This window comes from Octopus bimaculoides, chromosome 4 (assembly GCF_046866305.1).
Source record: "Octopus bimaculoides isolate indiv1 chromosome 4, ASM4686630v1, whole genome shotgun sequence".
NCBI lineage: Eukaryota > Metazoa > Mollusca > Cephalopoda > Octopoda > Octopodidae > Octopus > Octopus bimaculoides.
The window spans coordinates 29903291-29930272 of record NC_142931.1 but is presented as its reverse complement, the minus strand read 5'-3'; the positions used below and the strand labels follow the sequence as shown (position 1 = coordinate 29930272).

The following is a 26982-nucleotide window of genomic DNA, read 5'->3' as shown; positions in this document are numbered from 1 at the left end:
GACTCTACAGGCGTCTAGATTTCACTCCGTAGAAGGTGTTGTTCTTGTATCGCCCAAAGACTGACTGAGATAGTTTAACTCAGACGAGAACCTATTCAGATGTGCATGTATTATATCAACAAAGAGAATTTTTACTTTCCTGTCAGCTATATTTTTGTTTATGTAAATTTCTTAGTGTGTAATATACATAAAATGTATACATGTGTATGTGCAAGTATTTATACTTGTGTATGTATATATTCATGTATGTACATGCAGTATTTAAGAATACCAACATTTAATTTTCTGTTGTTGCTAGTACAATGATGGGAATAATATTATTTACTATTTACTTGTAAATTTATACAATGGTCCAGCGGAGTATATGTAAAACTAAAATCATTTCTATTAAGCTGTTGAATCATCTAGCTTTCCTTCTTGACATGTTTTCGAGGAAGATATTGTCAGTATTTATCTTTTATCGTTACTTATTTCATTCGTTAGACGGCAACCATACTGGAGTACCACCTTGAGGAATTTTAGTCGAACGAATCGGCCCCAGTGCATTTGTTTTCGGCCTGGTATTAATATTATCGGTCACTTTTGTCGAACCGCAAGTTTTACGGAGAGATAAACATACCAATACTGGTTGTCATGTCAAGCCGTGATGGGGGACAAAACAAACACATACACACACATATATACACATACATGTATACACACACACACACACACACACACACACACACACACATATATATATATATATATATATATATATATATATATATATATATATATATATATATATATATATATATATATATATATATATATATATACGACGGGTTTCTCTCAGTCAACCAAATCCACTCAGAAAGCTTTGGTCGATCCGATGATATAGTAGAAAACATTTGCCCAAGGTTCCACATATGGAGTTAAACCCAAGTCATGTGATTGAGAAGCAACGTAATACTGAGATGTTAAATTGAATAATCAGATATAGGTTGTTGATGGAGTCTTGAGGGTGTATTTTATTTTTAGCAGAAATATAATGTAAATAGAAATATTAGTCAATTATGGTCTGTAAATATGTCAATAAATTTGTCAAAGAAATAAAGAGAATATCTTGCTTTTTTTAATTATATTTTGGTCCATAGGAATACAGTAAACAATAGTTAGATGTAGTAATTAAGTAACTTGTGTTGTTTCGTGCAAGCAGAATATACATGATGCGTATATTTCTTGAAGAATCTATATTTTCTTCTTATTTCAAAACTGTTGGTACGATATGATTCTTAATATTATTATTGCTGCATCTAATAACTATTTATCCTATCCCTGCTGCTACTAACTCTGTTTCTAATATTGACATCTCAAGCTATTTTTAATACTGTTGTAATTAGAAACGTGAGAGTTAAGCAGTTATTCGCACGGAAAGTTTAATTATTATCGGTTATTAATACGAATGTAACCTACTTCGATTTATTGGGGGTTTATATACGTTAGAGGCTAACTGAATAATCGTGTCTTTCACTCCCGTTCAAAATAAAGTTTTCTAGAATTTCATCATTATCCAGTAGTATCAGATTTCATAATTACAAAGTGTAAACATCTTGCTCGAACCAATATGCATAAAAACATACTCACTTACACACAAATATAAGTTTACGTGCACGCATATATAGATATAATTCCCATCGCTCAAGTTTCAGAAATAGAAGTAAAGCGATCTCTACCGGACTAAGTAGTTACATCTGGGGAACTGAAGGACAATAACATTAATTATAGATTAGAATGGCGTATCCTAGCCAAACATCTTCATACAACCTTAATAATAATCGCTGTAATTTATGCATAGATGTGAAATACTCCATTTTAATGGCCAAATCAGAATTACTTAATAAACGAGACGAGAAAATACAACATGCTTGCATAAAGATAAATTCTTATTCTCTAAATACTACTAATACCATCATTACAGGTTACAATTAATAACACCGGATATCTCCATCAGGTATAACTAACAACGCCGGTCAACTAGTCATTTCCCCCCATTTACTGCTCCGTTAGTCTAATTGAAGAAACGTACATATACGTGGAACCCAAAAAGTCACTAAAATTTAAGCCTAAAGACTTAACGAACTTTTCCCTTTCTCTTTTGCTTGTTCCTTATTCTTTTGCCTTTTCCTTTTTCTTTTCTTTTCATTTCCCTATTTCTCCTATTTATATTCTTCTAAATCATTCTGGTAATGTTTGTTAAAGGGGACGAGATAAATGCAAGGTTATTTTGATTTGATAAACAGAAACAGCTGTAAATGGTTCTGAACTATAATTAAACTATGACCTTTTAATACCAATGATCAACTTCTCATTGTTTATTATTGTTCCATTTCTTTTCTTTTCTATATATATGAAACCACGGTTTTACCTTTAAATTCCAACTACTGCATACCTTTTAGCTAGAATAGCTAGGACTATACATAGTGAGGTAAGACACCAGTAGTACCTACAGATATCCCTTTGATAGTTGCGTAACTCTAACTCATAATTTTCCTATATATATATATATATATATATATATATATATATATATATATATATATATATATATATATATATATATATATATATATATACGCACATGTTTATTTATCTGTGTAAGTATCCAGACTGAATCAAAATTACAGTGGGTTTAGTAATACGTAAAGTATGAATAGTTTGATGCTTTGTTCGTTTGAAAATAATGTAGATCATATTAAGGGGCTGCAAAAATATAAATGAGCGAACGGAATGAAGAAATAATGTCTAAGAAAATAAGTGTGGAATGGGGTAGAAAATACGAGTAATCAATGGACTAGGTTTCGTGAGACGTCATTTGTGTGACACGAGAGTTGTACTAAGTGGGAAAATAAGCATGGGCAATCAGGCAAAGCATTTGGAACTAATGAATGCAAACTCAAGAGAGCCTACCACACAGTGAGAAAAGTAGACGGAACGTGGAGGAAGAATGAAAAATATACCTTCAGTATAGAAAAATAAATCTGAATACTTGATAAATTTGACTGAATGTTAAGAGTGATAAAGAAAATAATTTTGCTATTTCATCTCTGCTAAAGCACAAAACAACTACGAGCCCACAACAACATATATTTCCTTTTCCATTTTAACAAGTCAGCATTTCCTGATGCTATTTTGAATGTAGTCATTTATTTTCAATTAGCCAATTTTTTTAATATTGATTTCATATTTTGGCACAAGGCCAGCAATTTCAAGGAAAAGGGTAAGTCGATTACTTCCACTCCCAGTGCTCAAATGGTACTTATTTTATTGGCTCTGAAAGGATGAATGGTAAAGTCGATCACAGTGGAATTTGAACTCAAAAAATAAGACAGACGAAATGCCGCTATGCATTTTGCCAAGCGTGCTAATGATTCTGCCAGCTCGCCATCTTATTTAAAAAGTGACCAGCAAGCCGCTACAGAAAATCGAACCCTGTACATCTCAAATTTTGGCTGAGCGCTCTGTACAATTAGGCTAGGTGATCCCTGACTAAATTGCTTAATATTGATTATGATTACCTAGGTGGCATAATTACAAGAAAAGATACAGAACTTAAAATTTCTTTCAGTAGTTTTCTTCGGCGCATCGAGAAAGAGGTAACACTAATACGTAGAAAAATGTAAAAATTGCTAGCATTATGTCGAACATATCTGGTGATCTTTGGCAACCTTTCTGCAATGCTGTTCACAGATTGAACGCATATGCCTCAAGGTATATATGTTCTAGAAAATTTAGACTTAGTTGACATGTGTGAGTAAATGTGTGCATATCTGGGCGTGTTAGAGTAATATATAGAATAATAACAACATTAAATGACGAAGGGTGGAGTCAACGCAAAAATAGAGACAACATACTTATATAATTCTGACTGAGACAAACGAGCTTCATGATGGTACAAAACTACATACACGCACGCAAGCACACGCACACTCACTCAGAGGAATGTATTTATATAATTTTGCATGTTTTGCGCAAGGACAAATATACTTCTAAGCGTACTATACACTCAAGGTTTCCCGAACTGCTATAGAGTATTATAGTTAATGATAAAAAATACTTCAATATAAATATATTAAAAGATTAAAATCCACGTTGACCATTTGAGTGTCTTGATTGGAAAATAGATGAAAAAATGTCATTGGAAAATAATGAAATATATCAGCAAAATATAAATGATTTAAAGCTTTAAAATATTGGATATAAATATTTGAAAGATCTAAAATAATATGCTTTAAAAGCTTCTTCTTATACCTTTTTGTCTGTATTATAAGTCTGTCTATAACTTCTAAGTCTACTTACATCTAGACTATATAGAAGTTGAGATTTTCTTCATCGAAACACGCTTTAGCTATTAAAGCATTTTTTTAACATTCCAAGTTGTATTATTAGTGTTAATGTATTGGTATTACAAATTTAATGCGTTGCTGCGATTATCATTAATTTTTTTTTTTTTACAAAAAGAGTATCTTAAAATATTCATTTCGTCTGAGAGTGAAGCTTAAAATTTGAAGAAAATATTGAACATATACAGGACAGAAAACCTCCGATGCATCATATATTGGCAATAAATGTTACATAAGAAATACAATTTAAACATTATTTCGTAGAATAATTATTTAATTCGGTGTGCGACATCATGTGAATATTTACATTAAATGAAATAAGATTTATTTATGCTTGCATGTGTGTACAGTGTTTGTGTGTGAGAGGGTAAGTAGTGTTTTTGTGTGTATGAGTAAGTGTGTATGAGAGACAGAAAGAGAAAATGATATCGTGTCTGTGGGTTAAAAGTAGAAAAATCGACAGAGAAAACACGAGTACTTCTGTTGGGGAATTTAGAAAAGTGACAGTATAAAAATATACTTAATGATATCAGAAATATTGGTTGCAATTGGAAAGAAATTGGAATAATTCTACACAATTTTCCAGTTTAAGTGGGTCTTTCATTTGAGACTGATTCCTTGTGTTTTGGAACACAGCCCATGAACTCAATATCAATTTGGGATACGAGTAATTGAATTATTAACCTAAAAGTTCACACTGAAATTTAAAGTTCAAAGATGATGAAGTTTTGCTCTTCACGAAGCATAAACCTAATTCCCTTACGTACACTTTCGCTTGTTTTGATATTTATGCAACAGGCTGAGATTGTATAATTACAATACACAATAATCAAAGCAATGTTTTGAAATGATTTCTACACGATATTCAGAATTTGTCATAAGTTTTAAGTGGTTTCAACACTTGATATTATTTTGAATTACTGTTATTCAACAATAATGTTTCGATATAATAACATATCGCATTGTTAATACTTTAGTAGAACGTTTAAAATTAATTAAGACTACTCTCAAACCAAATTTATGATCAAAAGAAAAGAAAATGGCATCTTTTTTCTCAGATATCAGATTAAATTTTTATCTCTAAGTATGTGCTATCTATGAATTGTGGCTACTTACTAATCGTATATCAATCACAGTTATCGTTGCTTCCTTCATTATAATACCATTTATGGCTGCACTAGGTTATAGAAACTTAACTTATGACGTATAAGATTACACGTAAGTGTATGTGTACATTATGCATAGTTGTATATATGGAGGCGTAGCGGTACTATCTAGCTACCAATTCTGTTCGCCAATTTTTGCCAATTTTTGCCAATTTTTTCTTAATATATAATCACTACAAAGGCAAAACGGCCGCCGGTGCCGAGACATGGTATGTATGTATGTATGTAAGTATGCATGCACGTATGTATGAGACACGTGCCGTTGTAGTAAGGTCATTTGTTCATATCCAAATGTAAGCCAAAGACAGTGATGAAGTGATAGCGAGAAGGAGGAAGACAGAATGATACTTTCGCGCTTCCTTTTCACTTAGACAACTGCAAATGGAGAGAGAGAGAGACACACACAGACAGAGACAGACAGACTGACAGACAGACTGACAGACAGACAGAATGGCCTTTGTTAGAGAAAGGTGAACTAGTGAAAGTTGTATGCCTTGTCTGCTCGTGGTCGTCTTCTTTCACCAACTCTTATCATAGCTGTCTGCTTGCGGTCGTCTTCTTTCACCAACCAACGTTTCCTTATGGAATTTCAGTATTTATAATTATTGCAGAATAGCGAGAAAGAGAGACATATCACCGAGAACAATGGGAAACTGATGTTGGTAGCTCTTACTTAATTTCAGCTTTTGGTGGCATAGAAGAGGTCAAAACAGTTAAGTGGAAAAGACATAAATCGACTTGGCAAGGCCATGTGGTCAATGTAACTAGTGTCAACTATTGGTTTTTGTGTGAGAAAATACTGTTGTAATTTAAAGGCGAATTCTATAGATTCAGGTTCGAATCTATATGCCCAAATGAAATCCACTATAAACACATTCTCGTAACATTTTCTCCCTCTTAAGGAAAAGAAATTTTCTGTTACAAAGACTATGATAATGCAATTAACCAATACCCAACCAGTAAATAACCTGCCGAAACGCTTTAGACACGAAACTTGATCCCCGATCAGATTGAACATCTGGCAAACCAACTAAGGTAAAAAAAAAAAAAAAAACCTCGATCAAAGCCTTAGCAATCACAGGAGCGGCAATCCTACGAAGAGGAATAGCTTCAGGAAATCTGGTAGAAGCACATACGATAGTGAGAAGATACTGATTATCCGACTTTGTCTTGGGTAGCGGACCAATACAATCAATGATAACCCGACTGAAAGGTTCTACAAAAGCCAGTATAGGTATCAAAGGAGCGAGAGGGATTTTCTGATTTGTTTTTCCAACCATTTAGCATGCATGACAGGTTTTACAAAATTCAGCCACATCTTGTCTCAAACTAGGTCAAAAGAAATGTGCCAAAAATTTCACACAAGTTTTATTTACACCTAAATGACCTGCCATGGGACTTTCATGTGCCAATGAAACTACATGAATTCGTAATAATTTTGGTACCACAATTTGATGGTACACTTTGGTACACTTTCCATTCATCCCCCCAGGAATATCCGGCAGCCTATATTTCCTCAACATAACACTACCCCTAAAATAGTAACAAATTGGAACCTTGCTAACCTCCTCAAAATAAACGACCTTATTAGCTAACTTCTGCAACTCAGCATCCTCACCCTGCGCATTAATAAGTTGCTCTTTAGAAAGAATGTGGTCACCTCCCGACCCTCCATCCGACCTATCAAGAAGACCCGAAGAATCACTACCCTTTGAAGGTAAGTCATCAGCCTCTACTTTACAAAAAGGATGATCCATGAAAGTATCTGACAAATCACAAATGGAATCATTCAGCAAAGAAGACTTGGAAGAAATGCCTTTCGACATCGACCGGACCGAGTCACTGCAAAAGAAGAGAAAATACCGGGAAAATTATCCTCTTACTTTTCTCTACTAACTGAACTCTCTGGTCAAACAGTGACAATAGGATCAGCACCAACCTTGGAACCCAAAGATCATTTCTGATCAAGAAAACGACACCCGGAACTGGGAGTGAGTCAAGAACGGCTACTTTCACCTCACCAGAAATCAGATATGGAGTTAAATTCAGAAAAAGAAGAAGAGCAGAAAAATTACCACCAATACCCTGAAGCAAAATATCTAAGTTCGGTGAAGACTCATCACAAAAAAGTAAAATATCCTTAAAAATCAGAGACTGAAGAGCTCCAGTATCCCTGAAAAGAATAACGGGCCGTGGTGTAGAATTATCACCCATATGCGACGCGGAACCTTTGTAAATAAAAGGCAAAACTCCTTCCGAACTATGGAATCTGGGTTTACTCTCACACACACAACTCTCTGAAAAGAAAGGCTTAAGTGCGAGAGACGCAAAAGCATTTGGGGAACCAATGGATTGATTAAGTTTGGGAGATGCCGAAATCAAATGACCCGGTTTTTTTACAATATGCACAAACAAGACCAAACCAGTGGGAATCCGAATATTAGGCTCGGAGGAATGCGACCGCCTGCCCGAAAAATTTGAACCCGTTCTGTCACCACTGGAACCTGCATGACCTGAACTTGTACCCAGGGAAAAGCCCTTTGGACCAGAAGACGATGACCGAAAAGAATCCCTGTGAATCCTCCATCAAAACTAATTGCCTCTAACTATCAAAATCTGTGACCTCCTTAGAACTACGCTACCTATCAAACACAGTTTACTTCTCCCTAGCAAACTCTGCAAAAGTCGCATTGTCCTTTTTATGAACATTCTTGAGTTTTTCTCGATAAGCTTCGAGCACTAACTCATAAGCTTTTAGAAGGGTCATCTTAACCAGATCATAATCTGAACTCTGCTCTACAGATAAGGCCGAAAATGTGTCCTGAGCCTTACCTTTCAATACAGTTTACAGTAGTATAGTCTATGACTGCTTAAGCTACTTGAAGTTCTCAGCAACTTTTTCAAAATACAGAAAATACTTGTCCACCTCTTTTCCATTGAAAAGAGAAACCAATCAGGCATGTCTCGCAACTTCGAAAGAGGAAGGGTGTGAAGGAGAAAAAGAATTTTCTAATTTTTTAAGCTCAATTTCCTTTTGAATTTCTAGCTTCTTAGGCTCAATTTCATATTTTTTCAATTCTAATTGAACTTCAAGTCTTTTCATTTCCAAATGGTCTGAAGGTTCTTTTTTTACCATCTCCAAAACAACATGTCCGAAAAGTCCCTCATCATCGAAATGATTCAAAACGATTTTCAAAATTTGAAATTTCCTCATAGCAGATTTAGCCTCAAGTTGGAAATGCGCAGAAATTTCTAACAAATCCTATTTGCGCAAGGCACCGACTGTCTGAGAGGTAGAGGACTTAAGAAAAACCTCTAGCTTAAAAGACAGTTTCTTTCCCTTTATTTATTCATTCATTGCTGGTTTCAGTTAACTCGTTTGCAAAACAAAATAAAATTAAGCAGAAAACACAAATGGATTCTCTCTTTCTTTCTTTTTTTTTCTTTTTTTTTTTACAAAATGTTTCTAATGGTTTCGATCCCGGACGAGTCCCCAATTTTGTTACGCTTTATATCTAAACCCCACTACAGTGGAGAGAGAAGGCAGAATGGCCTTTGTTAGAGAAAGGTGAACTAGTGAAAGTTGTATGCCTGTCTGCTAGCGGTCGTCTTCTTTCATCACCCAACTTTTCCTTATGGAATTTTAGTAATTATGATTATTGCAGAATAGCGAGAAAGAGGAATATATTGCATAGAACGATAGGAAACTAATGTAGGTAGCTCTTATATAATTTCAGCTTGGATATTAATAGATATAATTATTCACGCTAGGAAAACGTTGCCATTCAACCAGGCTTCAACCTGGGTCAAACGAACTGACCCGGAAGATTCATTCAACATCGCGATGGGGGCATACAGCAGTACCGATATTTACGACCTAATAGGGTTTTACATTCTGGACACCCTGGGTAATAAATGCCCCTCTGTCCACTTCGGCTTATATAGAGATGATGCCTTAGCCATCTCCAGAGGCGCTAACGACCATACTTTAGGTAGGGTTAGAAAAGACAGCATACACACCGTCAACGACTTTGGCCTTAAAATCACCATAGAAACTAACCTCAGCGTGGTGAACTTCTTGGATGTCACGATTGATCTAGATAGTGGCACCTACAGACCACACCGTAAACCGAATGATAGGCTATCGTACATTAATACAGCCTCCTGTCACCCACCCATAATGTTCAAAAACCTAATAAAAGCTATAGTAAACGGATTTCAATCTTATCTTCAAATAAAGATAATTTTAGACGTAGCAGCCCCCTATTACAATGAGGCGCTAGCGGCCAGCGGGTTTAAAGAGAATATAGTATATACACCAGGATTGATTAACCATAAAAGGAAACACCACCGCAAGACCTTATGGTTCGCTCCCACACTTCTTCCTTAACGTCCAGACATGCGTAGGCAAGATTTTTCTTAGGCTGGTTGATAAGCATTTTACGTGATCACACAGAAAGATCTTTAACAGAAATAATTTAAGAATCTTTTTCAGTTGTGCACCCACTGTTAAGAAAAAATTACTTAGCATTCCTAAACCACAGACAGATGCAGGTTGTTCATGTAGGATTACAAATGAATGCGCAGTGGACGGTCGATGTAACACCGAGGCTCCAGTGTACCAAGCAAAGGTAGATTCAGTAACATCAATGCCAACACAGGGACACACGCTAAAAGTTATGTCGGATCTTGTGAATCCAAATTTAAAATTCGCCTGAACAACCACAAATCTTCTTTCAGGGTCCCGGAGAGACGCAACACAATAAGTATGGCGCCTAAAGGATGATCATACGCCCTTTAACATCAGGTGGAAATTATTGGAAACTTGTTGACCCTATCGCAATGGAACAAGACTGTAAATTGTGTATGGCAGAAGGATATATTATCCTCATGAACTCACATGAAGCAGAAGGCTACCTGAACACCAGGACGGAAGCCGTGGGGAGTTGTCCACATTTTCATAAATGTTTACTTTAAAATTAGAAAACTTATCTATCAAGCGAAGGAAGACAATTCGCCCGGCCATAATTTTTTGAACTATCACTGGCGTTCTTGCGTTTGAAAAACATGTTTTGCAGAGAACGGTTATCGTTTTGAGAAACTGAAGAGATGTCTAGTTCATGCTAGATATGAAACCAATGGGTTTTTTTTCTAAACTTTTACGTTACACATACAAAAATAAACAACTGCTCTATATTTTATAGGGTATGCTCTTCTCCTAATTTATGATATTATAACGAAGATATATATATATATATATATATATATATATATATATATATATATATATATATACATATGCGTGTGTTTGTACGTGTGTGTGTGTGTGTGTGTGTGTGCGTGTGTGTGTGTGCGCGTGTGTGTGTGAACTTGTGTACACTCTTAAACATTACCCAACGTCTCTTTCAACGAACGAGAGTATTAATTCTATGAACGAAATTTATTTAACATTGTACACTTCCGGTCAATGTTTCTCTCCCAGAGAAGCAAATCTAGTTATTATCATAGGCTTATTTCCATAAATGTGATGAGAGAATCAACTTCTTCTGACTGTGCTGACATTGAATAAGAACAACCTATTTCAAAGCTGCACGCGTTCCATAGCACTATTTAACATGTATTCTTCATATAATGCATGCATTTATGCAAATCTAAATGGATATGTGTATGTTATTAAAGACAAATATATTAAATACCACAAGCTCTCAGATGAATAACAGAAAAGCTCATAAAAAAATATTATGAAAATACTTAAATAACTAATACGGCTTAGACATATTTCATTTCTAAACGGATATAGCAATCTGCTGAACCACCCAACAAGAAAGACTTCAATTAATCCACATATAAATAATATGGACGACATGTTTGTAATATGAAGTGCAGTGGAGCAAAAGACAAAGTACAAAGACAGATTGGATAAAATGAAGGACTTATGGCTTATTAGTTGTTAAAAGAGGCCTAACATTGTTGAACAAGTCTCATATTCTTTTCTAAAAACATCTATGGCAAATTAGAAAACAAAATGATAATATATTACGTTCGATTCATTTTATATAATTTTTTTATATCAATTTTGGCTCATACTAAATTAATTTTAAACGCAACCAAAGCGTTGTAATACATTTGGAACATTTTATATTTTTCTTCTTTTTTTGTTTTTCGGAAAAGTGATTTCTTCAAAAGAGTTTTTTTTTTTTTGGAATTTCAGAGGAACCGTTCGTCGAAATCTTTGTTCTTAACTTTGTTTCGAATAATCCTGTAATATTTTTCCTTCTTCCTTAAAATAAAAAAAATAAAACTAATATTCTTTTAGTTTCGGAGTTCCTACAAGAAATTATATTAAATCCCTTTCTGTTTTATTCGAAACACTATTGATGAGCGTTGAAATGTTACACTTTCTTCTTTTCAATCGCCAATGTATTTATTCTGCTTTTCTACTTTGAACTTTATTCATTATTATACAAATTTCTTTCTCCTCGCTTGATTAAACAATTCATTCCTAGTTTTCCTACACATTGTTCAGATTTTTCCCTTTTTTTCACTTGTCACTAACTGTCTATGTTTCTTTCTCTCTATCAATTTTTGTCCCCCTCTTTCTATTTCGTAGAACAAATCTTGTAAAAGTTAGTTTTTTCTACGAATTTCTACGTTGGTAGCACATGTATAAATGTGATTGGGAGTGTATATGTATGGATGTGCAAGCATATATATATGAGTGGAGATGATGTAAATCACTGTATGTGTTTCTTTGACGATATGTGAGTATTCGTATAAGTAGATGGGTTTGTAGATGGATAGATACCTGTGACAACTCACAGCAATGTTAATACAGTACATTTCTACATATTTGTATGGTCATACACATACATTCATACACGCCTAAACGCACACACATACATACAAACATGCATATATATATATATATATATATATATATAGTGAGAACTTACGAAAAAACAAAAGACGAAGACGGGTGTGTAAACAACAAACAGATGTATTAGTTTAACGTTCGGGAAGTGAGAAAGTCTAATACGCTTCCAGCCTACGCTCTTCGACAGAAAGGAACACAGAAATATATGTATATAGATGAGAGACAGATATTCTCCATACAGAATACACTTCGTAGTGCTCAAGAGGTTTAAACTTGGGCAGGTAAGGGAGTAAATGTAAGGATAAGCAAGTTAGGCATGTCGATATACCAAAAAAATATCAAATACATTTAATACAAAACATGTACATATGTTTACATATGAAAAGGTCCAGCTTACTCACAGTAGGAATGATATAATTAAAGGGGTTGAATAAGAGTTGTACGAGTCCAACAGCTGTTTCTGGGGGGAGGGGGGGCTTGGTGGTTCAAAATAATGATTGTAAATTGATTCCATCATCGGATAATACCGGCCTCCCTCTTTACAATTATTATTTTCGCAGATCTTGTTGGATTATTAGTCCTAAACACAGTCAAGAGGAGCAGTTCACAATAATGCTTGATGGAGACAACAGACAATTTCATGCAATATAAACTTTCACATCATAAATAATTTAGGAATAATTTTATAAAAAAAATCTTCCAGTATCATATCTAGAATATATCTATCACCTCTTTTCGAACTAAGATGTTGGAAAATACATTAGGTCTCATGATCGGAAAATGCTACTCCTGTAAAAGCCCAATGATACTATTGTATCTACTTATAGATACCCCAAGTAACATTTATAAACTAAACATTTCATACCAGTTGAAGAATATTAGATCTATATTTTATAGAGATAATTTCGGAAGTCGCAGCGAAAATCAAATAGGATTCTGTGGCTTTAATGGAAAATTAGTAAAGATGGGGTATCCCCTATCCACCCCTCCCCCGAAGAAAATTTACTGCTACAATCTTCCATTCAACTCCGCAAATGTCTCCAGGAACATAATCAGGTACATTTTATACCTAATGCATCAAAACATACCAAAGGGTGATCCCCTTCGGTCATGAATGACCATGGGATTGCACCTACAAAAGTTACCCTTCCAGGCACATGTCCGGGCAAAGTTGTTTATGGAAGACCAGCAGTCGCCCATGCATACCAGTCTCCCTTCTCCACACCACTGATGTTTTCCAAGGGAAAGGCCGATACGGCTTGGCACCAGTGACATCGCAACCCATTTCTACAGCTGAGGGAACTGGAGCAACGTGACATAAATTGTCTTGCTCAAGAACACAACACGCAGCTCGGCCCGGGAATCGAACTCACAACCTCACGATCGTAAGATCGACGCTCTAACCACCGAGTCATGCGCATTCACTTCAAAACATACCAAGTCCAAATAAATGCCACAACGTTTTTATGTGAGTAATGTTATGCTGAATTACTCTTGCATAGTTAATATCACTTCCTGAATCGCACAACAGAAAAATATGTATCCACGTAGGCCTCGCATCAAAATTCTTACCTTCAGGTACTGGAATCAAACCACTTGTCAACAGAGAATATTCTATCTGTTATATGTTTCTACATTTTCTTTTAAGAAACCTTTTAATTATATGGATTTTACCGCTGCGAAAAGTAGATTCCGTTAGTAGAGATTTATCTCCCATTGAACGGATACAATTAACAAAATAGAGAGTTGCTTACTAGCGACATACCATATTATCTATATACTTTATTATATTTATTGCTTACTACAAAACTAATACAAACTTTCATAGGAGAAAAAAATATTATAATTGTCGTAACCTCACAAATCAAAGTAACTTCTTCTTCCAGTAAATCATGTGTTCAACGACTCGGAAATAACTACAAGAAAATAAACCTGTTCCATTTTGTAATCTTCTTAAGTCATTTGCATTTAATTTTCAGAAAATAAATCCTATAACATTAAATTTGTCAGAAAATAATTTTCAAAACATTTTTGTAAATGTCATTAAAAATTTATATGTGGACAAAAGTAAACTTAACTTCAACTCCACAATTAATGAAAGAGTACATTGGTAAATGAGGTGTAAGAAAAATTACATATGTTATGATGATGCGCCAGAAGTAAGCAAATACATACGGTGCGAGAGAGAACGGATGAAGGCAAATTCGTTATATTGTTCTATTGTTGTCCGAATTTAATATATGCGTGTGTGTGTGTATATAGCATTTACTATGTGTTTTTTTTCTGCTCCTTATAGATAAATGTAACAACCTGATGTCAGCAACTGTTAAATAGAGTGTGCGTCAAAACTTACGAACTATAACACTGCAGCTGGTACTACATCTAAAGGCACCAGATTATATCCAAAGATTGCATTATGCCAGACGGCATGACATTTCGCCTAATATCTATCATGTGGTTCTCTCTATATATATGGCGCAGGGGTGGCTGTGTGGTAAGTAGTTTGCTATCCTCTGTCTCTCTTTCTCCTATTTTCTCTCTTTCTTTCTTTCTTTCTTTCTTATTTTCTCATTTTCTCTCACGTGTCTCTCTTTGTATGTGTATGTGTGCGTGTTTGTGTATGTCTACTCCTGCGTGGGGATGTGTACTGGAGAACAGTTTGTAGGAATCTGCGTTAATAAAATATGAGGACATTTCTTCACACACGCTTACACTCAAGCGCACACAAAATTGACGCATGTAGGGCTTGATCTCACTGCATGTTTTTTTCGGTAGCACCGGTTCAACATATTCCCTGTGTGTGCAACTGGGGTACCGAAGAAAACAACTTATAAGATTGTTGGGTTGATTGTAAGTATAATTAAAAATTTACATGTCTCGTCACGCTCTCAGTTATGCTAATTTCGTTTAAGGATTACATTAAAGGTATATATTTCTCAGTTTCTACTTATGTACTTACACGTTAATTCAATAGTAGGAAAATTAGTTGATCGAACAATTTAATTCACATCATCGAACGGCGTTGATCCACTAGCATCACTTTGCATATGTCTCTGTAAATATTATTATTATTATTATTATTATTATTTTCATTAGCATTTTTTTTTTCAATTCTGCTTCCATTTCTTATCGTGTCTTCCTGACTCCTAGGGTAGAGAAACATACTGTACATATTAGTAGGACATTAAAATAAACACACCAGATTGTTCATTTACAAAGTCATGTGATAGAGAAAAAGGGAAAGACAGAAGGAAAAATAAAAAAAATAATAAAAATAATAAAGTAAAGAAATAAAATAAGGGGGGGGGAAAGAATACTCACAGCCACAGTGTTGTGATGTACCAGTTAAGACAATCTTTTGCACTTCCTGCATGGATAGTAAACCAGAGATCATTCTTAAATAATTTTCAGTTCCTTTTTTTGATCATTCCATGTGCTCCTACAATCACTGGTATTGTAACCGTCGTGAGATGCCACATCTTTTCGATTTCGATTAGCAAATCTATATATTTTCTGAGTTTATCAAATTCTTTTACGAAGGTATTATGGTCACAGGGTATACTCATATCAATCAATAAACAGACTTTATTGTTTTGGTCTTTCACAACAAAATCTGGTTTGTTTTGATGGTCCGGTCTGTACTTCCTGGGAAGTCTTAAAGAATAGTTACATTTCCTCCCTCAGTTACAGCTTCAGGGTGGTGCTCGTACATTTGTCCGCAGTTTTGATTTTATGCTGATACATTATCCAATGTAGAAATTAGCCAACTCTGTCATGTCTTGATTTCTACTCTATAGGAACAAAAAACCTTATATCCAGAGATTAGGTAGTCCACTGTTTCCATCCCATCGTTGTAGTGTCGACACTTTGGATCCACACCATGTTTCGTCACATTAGCTTGATAGTTCCGGGTGAATAAGCTCTGATCTTGGGCAGCCTTCATTCTCTTTGCAATCTTCCATCCTACACAAGCCTGACGTTCTTACTTCTAATATTAGCGGTTCTCTGGCATTTTTTACATACCATGCTATGTTGTTTTCTTCTGCTCTAATGCTGTGTTCGCATCCAATAAATCCTCTTCCCCCTCTTTTTCTTGGTACATACAGACTGTCTGTATCACTTTTTGGGTGGAGTGTCTTATATCTAGTTAGTAAGTTCCTTGTCTTCTTTTCGTCTATGCTGCTTAGTTCGTCTACTGCCCATGCGATCACCCCTGCTCCTTATCTAAAGAGTGAAACCGCCAAGGTGTTGATAACTTCAATCTAATTCCATCCGTTTAATTTCGACTAAGGATCAGCCTCAGTCTGCGCACGTACTCCACCTTAAATTTTTCTGTCATTTCTTTCTCCATCAATTTACATTTCCAAAATCCCCAAATACTTATAGCCCGTTTCTTGTATCTGCTTCATAACCTCCGCCGACGGTACCGATAGCCCGTCCGTACATTTGATTTTGCCTCTCTTCAATTCTAACACACCACACTTTCTCAGTCCGAACTCCATTGTAATATCAGCACTAAAAGTATACACCGTATAAGCGAACTGATTCGGGCTTCATCTTTACCATAAAGTTTGAGGTCGTCCATGAATAACAAATGGTTGACTTTTTCTTGGCGGCTTTTGAATACATAGCCTGCTGTTGCTTTCCTCAGAATCAGTTTTAGCACAGTACAAAGATCAGTGGGGACAGGCAGTCCCTTGAAAGATGCCCCTCCAAATTTCTACTGTCCCTAAACTTCTTCCGTATGTTGTCAAGTCCGTCCTCCAATTCGCCATACTTTTTCCAAGCAATCGCTCAACATTCAATGCAATTCCAAATAGGTTCATGCATTCCATTATCCAAGAGTGTGGAATCATCGTATGCCTTACGATAGTCGATCGATGACATGGCCAAGTTACTTTTCTACGTCTGCAGTCTCTAAGTAGAATTTTGGCTATCAGAAGTTGATCCTTGTAAAGGATCATGTGGCAGGACTCCATTTTTCCCTATGTTTGTAGATTGACTCCTCGAGTATTCCAGTCAATAACTTCCACATAAGTGGGAAAGTTAATATCGGCCTGTAATTGTCTACCGTATTGCCTTTTTCGATGTTTTCCAGCACAGCACTGTCCTATCCAATATCAACCACTCTGATGTTACTTGGTCGGCATTCAACAAGGTGCTGAGTTGTGCAGCTTTTCGTGCTTGACATTCACCAAATCTTTTCATCCAGTCACCTTGAACTCTATCTGGTCCCGGGGCCTTCCAGATGCTCATTTTTGCTGATTTTCTTCACTTCCCTAACTGAAATCACTAGTTCAGCCTGTTCGAGGCAGACTACTGTTTCTTTCAGTTCTTGCAACCATTCATCATCCTTCTTGTACTCCTTGTCTTTACTTTAAACGTCACTCCAAAACCCTTGACTTTTCATCTGTACACTCTCCATTTATTTCTTTATAGAATCTCTTGTGATCTACTCTGAATAACCTATTCTGGTGGTAACCCTTCATTCTTTGGTCGTATCTTACCATCTTTGCTTTCTTTGCAACGAGGCGCTGTTTTAGTTCCTCCTACGAATTTCAGGCCCTTTCTTTCAATATTATTCTTCCTTTTCAGCTCCCTGTATTTTTGTTCGAGTTTAAGCTCTCCTTTCTCTTTTCGGTCTTACACCAGAATTTTCCTTCGAGAGCATATCTAACCCTGCCTGTATTCTTCTTTTCCGCCATGGATCTTTTCTTTTGTCACTTCCATTATATTTCTTTTTCTTGACATCAACACCCACATTTTCTGTTACAACAATACTTGCTGCTTTGATCAAATTATTTGTTTCTGTGATGTTGTTTGTTCTGATGTATTTCAGAATTTCATTGACATTTTTCGTTTCTTGGTTCAAATTTCACCGGTCAACCTTTTTAAGGTTGCAAATAATGTCGCTATCGTTCTCCTGTAGTCTTGCCTTTATTTTGTTGTAGATTTCCTTTTGTCTATCTGTCATGTTGCCATTAGTTTTATTGCCTTCTTTTAAATCATCAATATGTCTCTCATAAGTAGACTACCACTGCTCCTTTCCTGTGCTATGAGAGTACTTCCATTAGTAAAACTGCATTTTCATCGCTATATCTACTGCTATTTTGATAGCTTCCAGCTCTACTTTTGTGAACCAACAATTTTTTCCTGTTGCTCTAGCTTGATCACATAGTCTCTATTCCGTGAGTTAAAACAATCCCTTTTCCCTCTAATGATTATACATACGTTGTTGGTGACCCCTAATTTGAGCACCATTTTCAGCTACCGGTCTGCTCAGGTAGTAACACTCCATGACCACAGCATTAATTCACTTGTTCCATCTACGCCGTGTGTGGTGGTCCTTTTCTGGATATCGACAGGCTGGAGCCGAAGCAGAGTCTCTCTGAGTCTGCCGGGTGCAACACTGTCACCATCAATGCCTTCAGTTTCATTACCACCGTTATTCACAATATTTTGTTTTTTCATTGTCACTCATATGAGGTAGCGATTATCAAGTTGTCCAATTACCAGTGTTTTTATTGTGGCACCATCACTAGATGTATCATTCATCAGTCCATGGAGAGGCTCCACGCGCTTCCTTTCATTATTATTATTTTTATCTTCTCTGATATCACTGGTATTATTGTTTTCATTTTTTGTTATATTAACAGTCTCAGAGGTTACACATGTGGGAGGCAGTAGTGGTAGTTGGGCCTCAGAATCCTGTGCTATCAGAATAGTAGAAGTTGTAGTATTAGCAGCTGCAGTATATTATCATTATTTTTATTTTTATCATTATCACCATCACCACCACTACTATTGTTATTACCATTATTATTATTTCCATTTATTATTTTTAAAAATTATTAAATGTTCTTTGTTTTCAACTGTTGTCCTGCACTTGAGATAATCGTAAATATGTGGTTGTTGGAGGAAACAGTTGGGGGAAGACTAGCAGCTTGATGACTAGTTCAAATTCTACAGGTATATAAATAGATTTGGCAGATGGTGGGGAGGTCAGCCATTATTATTATTATTATTATTATTATTATTATTATTATCATCATCATCATCATCATCATCATCATCATTAGTATCGTCATTATTATTATTATTATTATTATTATTATTATTATTATTATTATTATTATTATTACTATTATCATTGAGTGAGAGAGCAGTGCATGCCATCAAAGTGAAACTGGTGCAAAATATACGAAGCCCAATATACCCATCATGACTACCCGTCTGATAAGGGTACACCAGGCACATGCATCAAAAGCATATTTGCGCGACATGGTGACCTCATATCAAGATAAACAGCGCGTGACCTTGCAGGTTGAGCCCAGCTAGAGTTTTCTTCTGGTCGAGTAGCTCAACACTTGAATAAGGGTTGTTTAAGGATGTTGAACGAAACACCCATGTTTCTAGAGGTGAACTATTCAATGTCCCAAGAATTCCCTCTCCACACATGCCTATGATATTCGCCCTCTACTTATGCTCGTGATCACAGATGCACGTATCGTTCACCACCAAATAATATGTCGGTTAAGGTCAAACAACTGATAAGCAAATCTGTGGTATTGAGCAGAAAATTGGCTGTTACCCATCTTTTATACCAAAACAAAATAATGTACATGATAGCACTTCCAATCAGTTAAGATCAGAAGCCATGAGAGTCACTGCCTGGTACTGCATCAAGGCGTTTATTATTGTTATTATTATCATCATTATTATTATTATCATTGAGTGAGAGAGCAGTGCATGCCACCAAAGTGACACTGGGGTAAAATATACAAAGCCCAATATACCCATCATGACTACCCGTCTGATAAGGGTACACCAGGCACATGCATATTATTATTATTATTATTATTATTATTATTATTATTATTATTATTATTATTATTATTATTATTATTATTATTTTTATTAAAGGCGACGAGCTGGCAGAATCGTTAGCACACAGGGTGAAATGCTTAGCGGTATTTCGTCTGCCGTTACGTTCTGAGGTCTAACTCCGCCGAGGTCGACTTTGCCTTTCATCCTTTCTGGGTCGATTAAATAAGTACCAGTTACGCACTGGGGTCGGTGTAATCGGCTTAAACCCTTTGTTTGACCCCTCTATGTTTACCCCCCTGTGGGCAATAAAGAATTAAATTATTATTATTATTATTATTATTATTATCATCATCACCATCATCATCATCATCATCATCATCAACATCATCATCATCATCTTCTTCTTTCAGTTTTATTTCCATTTCTTGCCGAGTGTCTTCTCAACAGCTAAGGCAAAGAAACTCACTGTATATATCGGTAGGTCATCAAAATAAACAGACCAGAGTGTTCATTTACAAAGTCATGTGATAGAAAAAGAAGGGAAAGAAATACAGTGAGAGAAAAAAAGAAAGAAGGAAACAAAGAAAAAGTGAAAAATAAAACAAAGAAAATAAAGGGGAAAAGAAGAGAAAAGTCACAACAACAATGCTCTTCTCAGTACGTGTGACGTATCAGTAAAGACAATCTTTTTTTACTTCTGGCACGGATGGTAAGCTAGGTATCATTCTCAAATAATTTTCAGTTTCCTCTTTAATTATTCCAAATGCTCCTACTGGTATTGTAACCGTCTTGAGATGCCACATTTTTTTCGATTTCAATCAACAAATCTTTATATTTTCTGAGACTATCAAATTCTTTTGCCGCGATATTATGATCACAAGGTATGCTCATGTCAATCAATAAATAGATTTAATCTTTTGGTCTTTCACAACAATATATGGTTTATTAACTTTGATGGCCCGGTCTGTATGTACTGGAAATTCCCAAAGACTCGTTATATTTTCTTCCTCAGTCACATCCTCAGGTGATGCTATCACCATTTGTCAGCAGTTTTGATATTATGATGCTGACATATTAACCAGTGTAGATATTGACCAACTCTGCCATGTCTTGATTTATACTCTACCGGTTCTAAAACCTTACACCCAGAGATTAGGTGGTCCACTGTTTCAATATCATCATAGCAGTATCGGTATTGTGGGTCTACTCCATTTTTATCACATTAGCTTGGTAGTTCCGGGTCTATTATTATTGTTATCATTATTATTGTTGTTGTTGTTATCATCATCACCATCTTTCAATTCTGTCTCCATTTCTTGCCGAAGGCCTTCCTGAAACCTATGGCAGAGAAACGCTCTGTATACATTGGTAGGCCATTAAAATAAACACATCATTTTGTTCATTTACAAAGTCATGTGAAAGAAGAAAAGAGGAAGAAAGGCAAAGAGAAAAAGGAAAAAACAAAAAAATAGAAAGTAAACTAAGAAAATAAAGGCGGAAAAAATTAAAGAAAATTCATAGTGACGTGTGACGTACCAGTTAAGACTTCGGCCCCAATGGAGCATCACAGGAAGTCCAAGCTGGCTGCTGGAAGATGGGGTGCTATTCTTCGAAGCAGGTGATATGTTTTTGTTAGAAGTGAGATCGACATTTTAGCAACACCAGATGCATTAGAAAGGAGAATTTCTTTTACTGCGTGCGTGGTTAGACAAGAAGCTGCTGGAGGAGGGGATCTTGTCTCGGAAGCTGACAGAAGCAAAATTTGAAGCGCACGCATACGTGTGTGTGTTTATGTATGTTGTTTGTGTATGTATGTTGTCTTGTGTGTGTGTGTATACTTGTATGACTGCGTGGATGTGGATGTGTTATTAGTTCCATGAATGTGTGTGTTTGTATATGTATGCGTGTGTGTGTGATTGCGAATACGTGTGCGTTAGTGCCTGTCATATACGTGTATGTGCGCAAACCTGTTTAACATGCGTGTATGATTGCCTGTACTAAGTATATCCTTGTATTTATGGAAAAATATTTTTTTACAATTAGAAAAAGTGTTACAGCTTTTACCACTAATAATTTTCCAAATTAATAGGTTTTGTGCTTACGAAAATAACATATGGTTTTACCTATGATATGAACTTACGTAGAGGTGGTGTAATAAGTTAGTTAAGTCAAAAGCCCTTATAGTTCAAAAAACAAATCAGATATTCTGGCCACGGTTGTTAGCGACTCACAGAGAAGAGGAGATAATCACTACTGCTTCTTACCTCCCATTCATGCCTCGCTTTCCGTTATGGCTTCTCTCATTCCCCGGTGTTCGATGTTCTGACGTTTTAAGACATAAAGAACGCACTTCATGTGTGGAGCTCTGCTTATCCAGACAGCATACGTTTTCAAAGTTAAGTCTGCGACACTACAATATTCATAGAATGGTATTTGCAACAAATTCTTGATGATATACTATTCAAAGCAGATCAGTATCCCCGTAGTTTTCCTAGCTGTTGAGTATGTGCTATAGCATGCTCACCATTTTGAGCAACATTCTGACTCCAGTTGATTTCAGAACCACCGTTGATCTTACGCTGTCAACCAATACATTCAGCTAAACTAACGTCTCTGCACAAATTAACACCAGAGATTATCACAACGTATCTTTCTTCGTCCAAATGTGAAGCCTGTCCACGCCAAGCTGAGGACAATACGATTAAGAAGCCAGTTGTGTCTAAAGCTGTCTCAAAACCAAGTATTTAGCAACGGTCGCCAGACAAATGCCCGACGAAAAACAGTTTTCATTGGAAGCTGGACAAAACCTGACAATTACCACTTGGTTATTGATAGGATCAAAACTGGTCATCGGTGTCGAAGAAACCAAAGGATGAAAAAATTAACCATGGTAACAATTTGACTAACAATCTTCTTTCTTGGACAGAAATGCTGGAGAGCAGTGCTGTTAAATGCCACCTAATTTTAAACTTTATTTCCAAACTCGGAGCTAAAATACCCGAGATACCTGAAAAGGCTCATGAAACAATATACTGCTCGAATAGTAGTATTCTGTGCAACTGGTTTTCTTTTTTTGCATTTTATAACATTTACAAACGAAGATGAAGAAAGTAAAAGCTAAAAGAGAAGAAAGACACAAAGATTATATTAAAAAAAGGAAAAGACAAAACAGAAATGAGAGAGTCCTGCTGTTTACTTCCTCAACAGTATTTTGCATTTTAAAATATAAAAAATGAATCAATAAATAAGACATGACAGAATTGTCTCTCAAATTGAAAAGGAATTTGCAGTAGTAATTTTCATAGATTTCTCACTACCATGTATTTATTATAAATCCTCCAGTCATTTGTCGTAATAAGCTTGCGTGATTCACGTATGAAGTCATCTACTGAAATGCGATTCGTTTCCAAAATACTTAAATCCAGAACTTTGCTTTTATTTTTGGTATTTGTAGTAGTATTAGATATTACGATACAGAGATGACTATCTATACCATGTAATGATTATGTATGCTAGACATACTTTAACGCAACTTGTATTGCTTCTCGTTGTCAATTACGAACCATTTTTGATTAATGGTGATTAACTTTTATACATATATTCTCTAAAAGTAGTTGAAATTCAGGCGGTTTAGCTAAATGTCTTCTTAGATACGAGTATGTATGAATGTGTATAGATAGATAGATAGATAGATAGATAGATAGATAGATAGATAGATAGGAAGGTATGTATGTATGTATGTAGGTAGGTAGGTATACATTTATGTATGCATGTATGTATACGTGCAGATTTGTATGTTTTGCTTTATGTGTCTGCTTGTGCGTATACTTGTATATCTAGACATGCTCATATATATTTAAATGATAAACTTCTGGAAAGTTTTACAGATTTTTACAGTTCCAGTGATAACTTAGATCTTTAGTCTTCAAATTAGCTTTCTCCTTTCTGGTTTTGAGAAACCTAATTTCTCAAGATTGGTATTTAGACTGTGTGGTACATATTCCAGTGCCCCCCCCCCAAAAAAAAATTACAGGTATAAACCTAAACTTGTAATCTGGATAGAGTAACTTCAGATTTCTCAATAGTTCAGTGTAGATGTTCTCTTTTTCATTGATCTTCAGCTTTATGCTAACACCCACTGGGCAATTGATTTCCACAATTGTATATAGTTACTCTTCTCTTTCCCAAATCACTATATCAATTCTATTGTGTTTACTTTTTACTGAGATTTTCGCCGGGACATTCCACCAGTACTCCTTTTTTATAATGAGTAGCTTTGGCTTCCACCATACTGTGGCCTCTTATTTCTTTGTCCTCGGGGTTATCCTTTCAATTGATCTCGTTATACAGTGTCCTAGCAAAACATCAAGTGCCATCGGTAGATAAAACCGCGATGACATTTTCGGACAACTGCTTATAATGTGGGTTATATTTTGGTGTTAACTCCACAAAGTCTGCATCAAAGAAGACATATGTATGTATGTCATTATTCAGTTTTATGTATATATATGCGTGTATATAAGTATGCATTTAAAAATAGTAACTATATACATGGATACATATGTATTGGTTTCAAATTTTGCCTCAAGGCGAGCAATTTAGGTGGAGGAAGGGTTAAGTCGATTATATCGACACCAAATGCTGAGCTGGTACCTATTTTACCGATTCCCAAAGAATAAAAGGCAAAACCGGCCATAGCGAAATTTGAACTCCGAATGTGAGGACGGACGATATGCTGCTAAGCTTTTTGTTTGGCATGCTAATGATTCTGCCGATCAGCCTTACATACATAAATATTAATAGCTGTTCTTGTTTAGCCCTGGTCAACAGTGACCGACAAAAGCCTACAAACAAAATGTCCAACAGAAAGTTAATCCAATTGTCAATGCAGGTTCAACTGATATTAACCCATACAACCAGTATCTTCTTCACTACAATCCAGTTTCTCTATTCTTGGAATTAATTTGTCTCATGTGTCTTTTGTGTTTCAAAATGTTAATATGTGATTTCAAGGAGATTGGGTAGCTTTTTCTAGGTTCGATCCTTGCATTTTTCTTCAGCGCAACATATTCTTTAAAATGAGACAATACTTAAAAATATAAATAAATATGTTACTATATTTATATGAATATCATTTCAAATGTTTAGCTGCATTTTTTAAAATCGAGATTCAGTCTACACTTTTGCTCTATACTTGAAAGCGAAGCTTTGAACTCAAAAGATAAACATATGACAATTATCATTACAATTATATTGTGTCTTACAATTTATTTGAAGAAGCTATCGCAATTGTCTGAATATCTATTTTTTTTAATGAAGATTTTCTCCAGTTTTGCCAAGTACCCCTAATTGCGCTGATTTATTATATACTTCTTAGCCATTTATCGCATTCTGTATTTGTTGAAATCTATACCAGAGGGATTTGAATTTAGAATATAGATGGACGTGATTAATGATTGCAGATTCTTCCATTTTGTCTCTTCCACCATGCGCTTTCATTATTTGTTTTTATATTGAAATAAATTGTTAAGCAGCGGTTTAGTAATGAATCTAAACATTGTCATTCACAACTGTCTAACTCCTGTCTTTTCAGAGAGAAATTTTTGACCGAAGACTTGGAGCTGTTCTTTGGTCGCGACTTCCCCAAATAATGGTTTCAAATTTTGGCACAAGGCCAACAGGTCTTAGGGAGGAACTAAGTCGATTAAATCGAATCTACTGATCAAGTGGTACTTATTTTATCGACCTCGAAGGGATGAAAGGCAAAGTCAACCGCGGCGGAATTTGAACTCCCACAAACATTAGTTTATGAAATGGCAAAGAAGTAGCAGAAGTGATAACGTACTTTGCTATATAACGGGTTTTTGTTGATCAAAAGGAGATTGCTCTATAGAATAAGTGCTAATAAAATACTTGTGGTAATTCAGTTGTCCACTCTTTCTTTACACATGCATGATCTTGTATTAAATATACAATCCAATACTAACACTCTTAATTATAATACAGATTAACTCATGAAAGTCACTAAACCAACATAAGAAAGTTTCTAAGAATTGCGCTAAGACTACTTTTAATTTCAATCATTCAAATTTTTTTCGTTCTCGCCGTCGTCGTCGTCGTCGTCGTCGTCGTAGTAGTAGTAGTAGTAGTAGTAGTAGTAGTAGTAGTAGTATTAGTAGTAGTAGTAGTAGTAGTAGTAGTAGTAGTAGTAGGTTGAAAGTTCGATAGTTTTATAAGAGGCTCAGGTATTGTTGCACTTGCCATTTCCAAACATCTTTACAAAGCAATGCTCTTCTCTGACGGTCAAATGATATCTAAAACGCGATTATTTGAGGCAGCTCCAGCGCAAGAATAAAGCCTGGAAACGTTTACTTTGCTTGTCAGATTGAACCCTCTATTTATTCCCACTCTTAGTGAAATGCGCTTGTGTGCAAATGGTGTTGTACCTGCTATTGCTTCTAGTCAAAGAAAGCATCATCTGAAGAGGAGAAAGAGGGAGCTGTCTTTATCTGTTGGCCTACAGAACAACATATCTAAATATGAACAACCTATCTAAATATGAGCGTGTTGGCCCTATGCGATTTGCCCAAGTCCACATTGGCGCATCCGGGAAATCCAGTCTGTACTTGTCAGCCAGTTGGAAATGACTGAACAGATTTTCAAGGTTCTACTGTCAGTTACGCCCACCCAGTCCAGACGTGCATCCAAAATAGTATTCCAATCACCCACT

At 35.6% G+C, this 26982-nt stretch overlaps 1 long non-coding RNA gene across 1 annotated transcript; it reads left to right on the top strand.

Annotated features, from left to right (window-relative positions):
• Positions 1 to 12530: 12530 nt before the first annotated feature.
• Positions 12531 to 26164, top strand: LOC149135999 (uncharacterized). Its single transcript, XR_016241313.1, has 3 exons — positions 12531 to 14003; positions 14722 to 14919; positions 25846 to 26164. It is a non-coding gene; the product is annotated as an uncharacterized LOC149135999 (long non-coding RNA).
• Positions 26165 to 26982: the final 818 nt, after the last annotated feature.